Source organism: Entelurus aequoreus, linkage group LG18 (assembly GCF_033978785.1).
Source record: "Entelurus aequoreus isolate RoL-2023_Sb linkage group LG18, RoL_Eaeq_v1.1, whole genome shotgun sequence".
Classification (NCBI taxonomy): Eukaryota; Metazoa; Chordata; class Actinopteri; order Syngnathiformes; family Syngnathidae; genus Entelurus; species Entelurus aequoreus.
This window is the reverse complement of record NC_084748.1, coordinates 22,364,351-22,375,670: the sequence shown is the minus strand read 5'-3', so window position 1 is coordinate 22,375,670 and position 11,320 is coordinate 22,364,351. Positions and strand designations below refer to the sequence as shown.

General features: G+C 37.6%; 1 long non-coding RNA gene across 1 annotated transcript; it reads right to left on the bottom strand.

Moving 5' to 3' along the window:
- Nucleotides 1–1,403: 1,403 nt before the first annotated feature.
- Nucleotides 1,404–10,612, bottom strand: LOC133633540 (uncharacterized). The gene is made up of 3 exons (XR_009821776.1): nucleotides 10,544–10,612; nucleotides 7,744–7,867; nucleotides 1,404–2,746 (listed from the first exon to the last, which is right to left on the bottom strand). It is a non-coding gene; the product is annotated as an uncharacterized LOC133633540 (long non-coding RNA).
- Between the last annotated feature and the right edge of the window lie 708 nt (nucleotides 10,613–11,320).

Sequence of the window (11,320 nt, the reverse complement as noted above, 5' to 3'; positions counted from 1 at the left end):
GAAGGTTGAGGGGGGAAACACACGGCCTGGCACTGGTAAATGGTATATGAAAAGTCTTCCTCTGAAACAGTCCCACACAATTGATGCCATGTTTGTTTACAATGATCTTTAGTTTAGTAAAGCACAGTACGGTTAATCGCGTCTCATTGGGCCATTTAAAAAAAAAAAAGGTTATCGAAGCTATTTTTCAAAGTCCGATTTATTGGTGTGATGGCACGCCTGTAACCTGCAGAAAACATAGGTGTGGCGTTTGTTGAGTGCAACGCTTTTTCATGCTACAGACAGATGCAGGACGAAGAGATGGAACCAAGTGAAAGCTGATCAAACAAGCCATATAATTAGACACACGAGGCCTCGCAACTTGAGTTAAAAACTTCTTTTTTTATATATTCACGCTAATATGACGGCTTAGACACATGGAAGTCGATAAGAGGAAGAGAAATGATAGACCCACAAACATTGATGTATCGTAGAATCTAAAAATGGACATATTTTAAAGGAAAAGAAAGAGAAGCCTTTTGAAAGACACACACACACACACACACACACACACACACACACGCACGCACACACACACACACACAGACATGTAATATAATAGGAGTCCCTAAGATCTCAAAGCAGTTGCATTATTTAACAGCAGGAGTAGGATACCCTCCAGTGTGTGTGTGTGTGTGTGTGTGTGTGTGTGTGGGGGGGGGGGGGGGGGGGGGGGTGCGCCCAACATTGCTATTCCCGCTATGAATACATCTGCATCTGTGGCTTTTTCTCTCAGTTTCCTTTAATGCCCGCTCTTATTTTCACTCTAATACTACCTTCGGTAAAGAGGTATAATCTGGGCGTATATTCAAATATTGAGAATACTTCCTGTTTTATAAATGCAACATAACAAAACATTATAAGATTGTAATAAGTAAAGTGTCCTAACCCTTAATCAAGGATTCTCAATCTGTGGGACGTACATGTACCACTAGTGGTACACAGGCTCCATCTAGTAGTACGCCAAAGTATCACTTAATTAAAGTCCAGTGTTTTATTTTCATATATTCAACCACAATGTTACTGTTCAAACTATGTGTATTGTTACAGTGGCCAAAAGTAGTAAACATCTGTCTTGTTTGTATTAAATACTTAGCCCTACTATGCTACCGTATTTTAATGTTGATCATTATGGTGGTACTTGGACAGCCACGTTTTTTCTGAGGTGGTACTTGGTGAAAAAAGATTGAGAACCACTGTTTTAATCTGATTGCATATTGAAAAATACAATTTAAAAAAATACATTTAAACTACAAACGTACCTTGAACACTGGAAAAATAGCATTTGCTGCCTATCGGCTGCAAATCAAGCTTAACTATAAAATATTAGTAATGACTAGATGAAGCTGTAGTGGATTGTCCGAAGCTTAAGCAGGCAACAAAAGTAGTTTAGTACAACAAATTTATTTACCCATTATCAGAAGTGCAGGTTGAATTGAGTTGTCCGTGCAAGCAGACAAAAAGTACTCCAGAGCACACAAGACACACACAAGCCAAAATCACTCTGGAGTCCCGGTCTTCTGTCATTTTTTATATGTCTCTTGTGCGTCACTGTTTTTATCTTGTGCGTCATGATTGTTTTGTTTTGGTTTGTCTGTTCCAAAACAACCTCGTATCTCTTAGTCATATTTGGAAAATCTAAACATTCTGTAGACAGGTTGGCATAACTCTATATTCACCTTTGTCCCACAACTGGTCCATTCAACGGCACAAAATAGAAGAGAAATGAAAATGAGCAGACATTCTTAATAGACAAGAAATATAGGTCAAAAGGTCAGAAATTCTACGACATACCCTCCTTCCAGGGTCCTACGACCCTGGACCATACCAATTTCTGACGTAGACCACTAAGTTAAATCTCTACCACAGATAGAGGCAAAAACCTCAATGTTTTTATACGAGGCAAAAATTCCGTCTATGACCCTCCTTCAGAGCGATCGCTGTTACCAGCCTGCAGTAAAACCATCTCACAGAACATAATTAGTGGCCTACCCTTTGATTTAGTAAAGGAATAACAAATACTTTGATCATGAACATAATTAGATGAATGTATATAGACTTATGACTGTAAGACATTTGCAAAAAAAATGTTCCCGGCATTTGAAATGAATGTAGTTACCAATATTGTTAATTACCAATTGATTTTGAACACACAACTGATTTTCGTATGAGTCCATGTTCGATTAGTGCTCGTATAGATGCTCGGTGGTGCCTCAGGCTGGTGGCCTGCCAACACCTCGTTGGGCTTTTGGCTGCCTTGGTGAAGAAAGAGATCCACTCAAACAGTCTGTATTTGTCTCTTCTAGAGGTGTGGCCCAGTCCATTGGGCAGACTGTTTAATGGCATGTGCGCGCTGGCCGCTTTGGGGAAAATTGAGGTAGAGTTGGAGCTGTGGGGGCTTTCGGGAAGGCTGGGGTAGAGTATGGGGCGTTTGGGCTTTGGTCCAGGCCCTCGGCTTGCTTCAAGGCCTCCTCGCTGCTTCGGCACTCCCGACACCTCTTTCCACAGCTGCTGGAGTCCCGACGGACACATATTGGCTGGCAACCTTAGTCGTTCTCGTCATCGCTGGCAAGGTGTTGTCTCTCCTCTCGGTTCCTTCCAGTCAGGTATCGGGTGTTGGTCCTGGATTGGCTTTGACCGTGCCCCTCTCAGCGAGTGCAAGGGAATCTGGAGTGGCTGCTTTCATCCTCAAATCTGCACAGAGGAACTGGCACACAAATTCTACATTTTGCAAACATACCATTTTGGTCTCATGGTCTTTCCGCCTTCCTAGGAAGCTGCTGGTCCTGAGAAGTGCTGATCTTGTGACTGAAGATGATAACCTGTTTTCTTCAAATGGGTGCCGTTGTTTGACCTAATCTTTTTTGGGGAAACCATGTCGGGATATTAGATAATTCACAAAACATTTAATTACTGAATTGGCACCCTCCTTTGAGGTTGGGGTTGCTTCCGCCAACCACTGCAATTGTCAATCTAAATCATTACGTTCCTTTATCCTTGTACCGGATTGATCATATCGATTAAATAAAACCTCAACACGCTCAAACTTGACCCAATCCAAACTCACCTCCCCCCTCTGTCCCTGAAACAGGGACAGTGTTAGTCGTAGTGATAGTAATAGTAGTAGTAGTAGTATTAGTAGTTTTCAGAAACATCCAAGAAAAAGAAAAGGCAGCTTATAGTCAAGCGCAGCAAGAACAGAGGCGGAGGACAGGTCATGTTTGAGGTCACTGTTTGCTTTTGCAATAGTACTTTGATATTTTACAACACCTAGTGAATTATTGTGGCCTCAATAATTCACTAAATAGTTGTATTTAATTTAGTCTATCTATGATGGGACAATGCACAGAAACATTAAGTTCAGAAACAGATATGTTCTGTACCAGATTATATCTAAATAGCTACTTTCCATCTGCAGTCCCTGGCTACCTAAATTAAAGGGATCCAAAAATCAAGCAATAAATTTATGACACTAATTAACCATAATTAATATATACATTCATAATATTTAATAATGAATCAAAAAATAATCATACTGTAGCATGTAATCAATTTTAAGAAAAGTCACCAAATGCCCGTTCATGGACACATACTTAACATACAATACAACCACACCTTATTTACATCATCACACAAAGACAATGCATGCTCTTGTTCACATCTGTCATCATTCGTAAAAACAACCAAGATTTTAACAGCCATACCTCACAACAAAAATGCTCTCATGGATAAATACACTACACATTAAGTTGATGTGTCAACATAATGCCCCTCTTAACGACAAAGTGAGCAGCTTTGATTGCTCCAAAGCCACTTTTTAACTTCAAATTTTCTATTACTTTTGTTATAACGGGGAGAAGGCTAATTGGTCTGTACTTGTTCATGTCTTCTTTATTTCCTGCTTTATTGATTTAATTATAGTAGCAGTTTCTCGACGTGGTAGGGAAAGTGTTTTCCGTTATTGATTTATTTATCAATTGTTGTTATACGAGCAATAATACAATCCTTACACGTTTTTAGGAAGATAGTGTCCAACCCATATATATATATCTCTAGATCGTGAGTCTGATAATGCAGCGAAGATTTTGTTTAACTTTGTTTCATTTGTTAATTCTAAAATTAGTCCATCCTGAATAAATGACAATTATTTGCACTGATTTTAAGGGACTTTTTATTCAGGGTTTGTACAGACTGGATGAAATGTTCATTAAAATTATTACTTATGTCCAGACTGTCTGTGATAGTAGCGCCATTGATATTTAATATTATAGTGTTGTTTCTTGTTTGCTCTCTTCCCGTAAGTTTGTATATGGTTTTCCATAACTGTCTAATGTTCCCTTTTGCAGCTTTGATTAATTCTAAGTGAAAGTCAGCCTTAGACTTCCGCATAAACATTGTAACTTTGTTCCTCAAAACTTTTAAAATCATAGGATCTGTATTTAGACCTGTTATAATTGCTCTTATGAGAGCTGAGTCCCGATGTCTTATTAGAATCCAAATTGTTTTATTAATCCAAGGTATTTTTATTTTAGCACTCTTCTTTCTGGTTTTGTATTAGTGTATTTACAGATTATCTCTTTAATTTTTGTCATCCAATTGTAATTCTAGTAGTTTCTGCTTATCCTTTGTATCATTGTAGAAGCCATTTATAATATCCTTAAGTTTCTTTCTACGCGTCTTATTTAACCAGTCCAGATTAACGTCCCCCATGACGTTACTTCTTTCATACTATGCTGTTTGAGGATGTCTGAAAATGAATCGAGAAAAATGTCTTTAGCTGTGGTCGGTCGGTATACTACAATTACCTTGAAATACATTTCTGAGGAAAATGTAATTTAAATTTTAACATACTCAAATTGATCTACTTTTAATGTTTTCCCTTTCATAAATCATAATTCCTTCCCCCTTTGTCACTCGATCTGTCTTTTCTGTAATCTTGTCCCCCGGGACATTAATTAGAACGAAAGGTGTTGTGGGTTTTAACCATGTCTCTGATAGACAAAGTATCCCAGATTATAGTCTGACATTAACTGCTGTATTTGTTCAGTATGTTTCCTGTGGTAGAAAGTTTAATGATGCGGACACGTTTGTTACTGAATACTTTCTACAGACTTCTGTCTCTAAGCGACTTTGTGTATGTAATAAGCAACTACAATTATTTGATATGCTTACATTTGTTATTTTAGCTCAGCTGTTGTGTAGCTGCTAGCTCCTTGTAGCCTACAGCAGGCATGTCCAAATTGCAGCCAATAGCTATGTTTTTAACAGACAACCGAAATAATTGAAAATGTGGTATTAGCGTATCGGTTCAATCAGCGGCAGCTACGCCCTGTTTTATCATTTTACCTAAATTTTTGGTTTCGTAGGCAGGACAGAGATCAAAGGAACAATGTGGGTCATTAGTTGTCCATCTTTTACCATGCTAATTGTTGTAAGGATAGTTCACATGAGCGGCCATACCTTGAGTCCCACCATATATAAGAGTCAAAAGGCTCCTGTTATGAGTCGTCTAATTGGTGATTATACACTTTGGTGGTTTGGGTGGCAGGGCACACGGACGCACCTCAGTCAGCCAGTGCTAGGCCTTTAGGAGCAGTCCCCGTCCTCCATTCTTTCCTGGGAGGCGTCCCCAGTAGTACATTTATTAAATTAATTTCCAAACTCACCTCCACCACAGCAGACATCTTCCTCAATCCTATCCCAATACTCCCATAAATTAGAAAGGTGTTTCACAATAGTGGTTAAGTAGTTATTTTAAGTAATAGATCTCAATATGGGGAATTTAATAAGACTAAATCACAGCCAGAAAGAGTCACTTGTGGGGTTCCACAAGCCTTGTTATTGGGACCTAAGCTATTTATACTTAATCTAAGTGATCTTTGTTCAGTATCTAATAAATTAAATGTATTACGTTTGCAGATAATACAAATGTATTTTGTTCAGGAGAAGACTTGAAGAAATCGTTGAGGAAATCGAGGTCGCGTTGATTCACCTAAAAAAATATTTAATATTAATAAGTAATCATTGAATGATAACAAAACTAAATTTGTGGTGTTTAGTGGTGCAAGGTCAAATTGTGAAACAAAAATTAAAGTTGAATCAAGTGGAAATTGACAGAGTATATGAACTACATTCTTGAGAATAATAATTGGTCATTAATATGTTGGAAGCCGCATATTGAACATATTAAAGAAAATATCCAAATCCATTGCTATTTTCTATAAATTAAAACATGCTGAGTAAGAAATGTCTGCATATGTTATGTTATTCATTTATTGTTCCCATATGTAACATTGTTTTGAAGTTTGGGGAAATGTTTATAGAAGAAATATAGACCTTAAACTTAAAAGGCTCATTTCAATAATACACAAAGCATTATTATTATGATCCTACCAATCCATTTTTTATAAGTTATAATGTGTTAAATGTTCAGATAATCTATTTTTAAAACAATGGTAATTATGTTTCGAGTAAAGAACAACAGCCTTCCAGTTTGTATTCTTAGCTTATTTACATTATGAGGAGAAACCTATCATTTACGGGGGATATTGATTTTTGAAATAGGTCAAGTAAAAAAAAGGGGGGGAGGTGGGAGGTTGCGTGAGGGAGGGGGAATACCGAGAGGTATAATGTTTGCCTTTCAGAAGAGGGGAATAGACAATTAGAGGGGAATTAAAACAGATAAGAAAACAGGTGCTACACAAAAGTTATTAAATTACGCATATATCTAAATGTACCAACATAAACTGACTCACTCAATACACACACATTTCAGCATTCATCATTATACACACACATTTATAAATTACAATCCCACCCCATGTCCGGACAATTATAAACAACTAATGCAAGCGTGCTTTTGTGGAATCGGCCGTCTCATAACACAAAAACCAGGTTCCATCATTGCTCATACAACGGCGATTAACCCGTTTCATTGGAGCAGCACCTGCGTTATCAAACTGACCAACACGGATCACTGGCCTAAGGCGCCATAGAATCACTAGGAATCACCCAACAATCCTACAGACATCGTGTCTGGTCAGTCCCATACGGTTTCACCAAGTTTCACCAAAGCTCTACCATATGGAGCCCGAGACGCCACCTGTCTATTCTGCAGCCATTAAACAGATTCGTGACAACTTGGCTCAGTTGATCTCCTTTACCGGAGTTACTGAATCGTCACCTAATTTGAGGCTTTTTTACACGCTGAGTCACAAGGACTAGGGACCGCTGCAGTTTCCACATAGACAGGTGTCTCGCACTTTCATAGACTTCATAAATTTGTATGGGCCAAATGTCACACCAGTTAGCAAACCCTGCCTTAAATTTAGCTGTATCCAACTTTGGCTAATTCTGATGCACTTGCAGAAAGAAGCCTCCTTTTCCGACAATGAAAAAGGAGGAAGAGGTTAAGAAATGTATTCGTCTCACATAGTCTATGCTTCAAAACACTCCAAACCACCAGAATTCTAAAAACAATCCCCTTATAGCTAAAAACAAGAAATCACAAGTTTTCAACAAACACACAGACAAATAATCACATATAAAACAACTCAAGCCAACCATAATTTACCCCATTCCAGGTTGTTTTTGGAGAACCTGCTAGGCCTATCTTTTATGGAAAAAAAAAATCAGTTTTCGTCTTACCGATCCTGTTTCTCTTCAGACAGATAACTTTTACACAATAAGCAAAATAGCTATTACCTTTTATTAGATGCGTGCATGCAACCATTGTCTGCCTGAGAGAGAAGCCGGGAGCGGATGTTGACTTGCAGAGTTCTGGACCATCCTATTCGTGACGCCAATTTGTGTAGTGGATTGTCCGAAGCTTAAGCAGGCAACAAAAGTAGTTTAGTACAACACATTTATTTACCCATTATCAGAAGTGCAGGTTGAATTGAGTTGTCCGTGCAAGCAGACAAAATGTACTCCAGAGCATACAAGACACACACAAGCCAAAATCACTCTGGAGTCCCGGTCTTCTGCCATTTTTTATATGTCTCTTGTGCGTCACTGTTTTTATCTTGTGCGTCATGATTGTTTTTGTTTTGGTTTGTCTGTTCCAAAACAACCTCGTATCTCTTAGTCATATTTGGAAAATCTAAACATTCTGTAGACAGGTTGGCATAACTCCATATTCACCTTTGTCCCACAACTGGTCCATTCAATGGCACAAAATAGAAGAGAAATGAAAATGAGCAGACATTCTTAATAGACAAGAAATATAGGTCAAAAGGTCAGAAATTCTACGACAAAGCAATTCCTGAAGGAATTGCGTGTGAATGCTCCAATGCTGAAGTTGAACTGAAATTCTGACAGAATGTAGTATGAATGTAAGAATAGTTTGAATGTTGGAATGGTTTGAATGTTAAAGAGTTTGAATTTCCAGAAAAAACGGAATTTGGTTTGGAACTTAAGAAAGAGTTAGTTGGATGAGTTGAATGTGTTGATGTTGGAATGGTTTAAATAGGTTGAAAAATGTGGGAATTGTGGAAGTGTGAAAAATGTATAATTCATTGTGAATATGGAAAATGTCCATAAAAACTGAGAATTCTAGGAAATCCGAGATTTTTTTTTACAATTGTTGATAGAGAGCACACAATTCCTGAACAGGCTGAATATTGAGTTGTGGAACTTTGAAAAATGTCCGATTATTTTCAATGGGAATTTCATGGAAATTTGGGAATTTTGGGAAAAGAGGTAATTTTTTGGTAAATGCCCAAAAATTTGAATGTTCTGAATGAGTTGAAGTGGTTGGTGTTGGAATTTTTCAAATCGGTTGAGAAATGTTGAAGTTGTAACATTTTTAATTGAGAAATGGTATTACGGAATTCCTGGAATTTTGGGAAGAACCGGAATTTTTCCAGTTCAAAAAGTTTTTTTTCCTGATTATGAAGAATATTTTGACAGTGAAACGACTGAAGTGGGTTTGAAAAATGTGGAAGGAGTAGTTGCCAAAAAAAAGGTGAAAATAGGGCTTCGGAAAACCAGGAATTCTGGAAAGTCCTGGAATTTTTTTGAACTTGAAAAAAGGGAAGTTTGTATTTTCTGGATGGTGGAATGTGTTGAGGTGAAATGGTTTGAATTGGTTGAAAAATGTGGAAATGGTGGAAGTTTGAAAAAGGGACAAATTATTTTGAATGGGACAAAATGTCCGGGAAAACCTGGAGTTCTGGGAAATGTGGGACATTTTTGAATCTGTCAAGGGAAAGACTGCGATTCCTGAATAGGCTGAACAGTTTGAAGTTGGAACGGTTTGAATCGGATAAAAAATGTGAGCGTTTTGGAATTTTAAAAAATGTCCCATTCTTTTCAATGGGAATTTCATGGAAATTTGGGAATTTAAAGAAAAGAGGGAATTTTTTGGAAAATGCAAAATAATTTAAATGTTCTGAATGAGTTTATGGTTGGTGTTGTAATTGTTCAAGTCAGTCGACAAATGTTGAAGTTGAGAAATGGTATTACGGAATTCCCGGAATTTTGGGAAAACCGGGAATTTTTCCAGTTCAAAAAGTTTTTGTCCTGATTAAGAGGAATTTTTTGATGGTGGAACGGTTGAAGTGGATTGAAAAATGTGGAAGGAGTAGTCGACAGAAAAATGGGTGAATATATGGCTTTGGAAAACCAGGAAATCTGGAAAGTCCTGGAATTTTTTTGAACTTGGAAAAAGGGAAGTTTTAATTTTCTGGATGGTGGAATGTGTTGAAGGTGGAATGGTTTGAATCGGTTGAAAAATGTGGAAATGGTGGAAGTTTGAAAAATGGCCAATTCATTTTGAATGGGAAAAAATGTCCGGGAAAACCTGGAATTCTGGTAAATCTGGGAGTTTTTGGAATTTGTCAAGGGAGAGCCTGCGATTCCCGAACAGGCTGAACAGTTTTGAAGTTGGAACGGTTTGAAGGTAGAATGTGGAAGGTAAAGCGTGCCAAAATCTGGAGAATAAGAAGAAGAACAATAAATAGATGCATTTTGGTGGAGAAAACCATGCTTTGGAGCATTCACACAATTATTGTTGTTGTTCAATCACTGTAATGTGCTTAGTGCCAACACGCTGTTAGCATTAATGTCATGTAGCTATATTCCATACATTTGATAATTCTAAGATTCAAAACTCAACCCAGTTACTTTCAATTCTGTTACTCAAATGACTCATCTTCATCTAGGAACCTTGTACAAAAATAAAATAAAGTTGCCCCATTACACATTTTAAATTGTTGTTCAATATGCGTAGTATCACATTCAAAGTTGAAAAAAGTTTATTTTTTTCAAGGCACTGATTCTATTAATTAACGGTTATGAAACATGGAAGAAAAATGCAGCAAAAAAGCATCCACAGTTTTGTCATCTCACTCAGGGAGAGAGGTGTGATTAGATTTATGTGAAAGTGAACTAAAAATGGAACGTCGTGTAAGAACAGCCTGTACGTGTCATGAGGGCAGTTCTCCTGCTTTTTTCCCTCTTGTTTTCCTACGCCCCTCCCCTCTTGTGTCTGTAAGTCTCCTACCCTGTCTTTAGTTCCAGGTGTGCTGCCAGTCATCCGAGCACCTGTTGCTAATCAACCACCAGACTTAAACCCTGGATCTCCAGTTTGTCCATTGCCTTCGGTAAATCAAGCTCTGAGCTCACTAAACTCTGACCTTTGCCCTGAACTTTTTGTAATTCCTGTTTTTTGTATTTCCTCAGGTGGAGGACAGACTTTTAACCCGTTTTTCCTGGAGCTGAACATTTGTTACAATTGATTTATTTCCTCCAGTGATTTTTTGTTATTAAATAGAGACTTAAGGATCTGCACTTGGATTCTTACTCTTTTTTGAAACCACAACAGTACGATACAATTTAGCAACATTGCACTCAAAGTTTGGATGAAAATTATCTTCTCAAAAATAGACTGCATCAAAACATAATGACATGGTCTCTAATTCCAACTCACCTATGTTTTGTTTTAATGTAGAAATTAGAGACCTGTCTTAAAAAACAACACATTAGCCATGTGAAATTACAGTAAGATATTTAAAAAGAAAATGAATCTTAAGAAAAAAAGTTGACATAAAAGTACAACAGTAGGCCAATGCTTGAAGCAATTATCGACTATGTTGTCATGCATACATTACTAAGTCCCGGCAAGAATTTGTGAGGTCGGAATTGCGCCAATTCAAGCAAATTGAACTTCCCTGAACGTTTTTGCCGATACAAGCAGTTCTGCAGCGTGTTTACTTGTGCAAAGCTGGACAGACAGTTCACATCTAAATGTCCTTCATTAAGCACACGATGTTGGTATTTT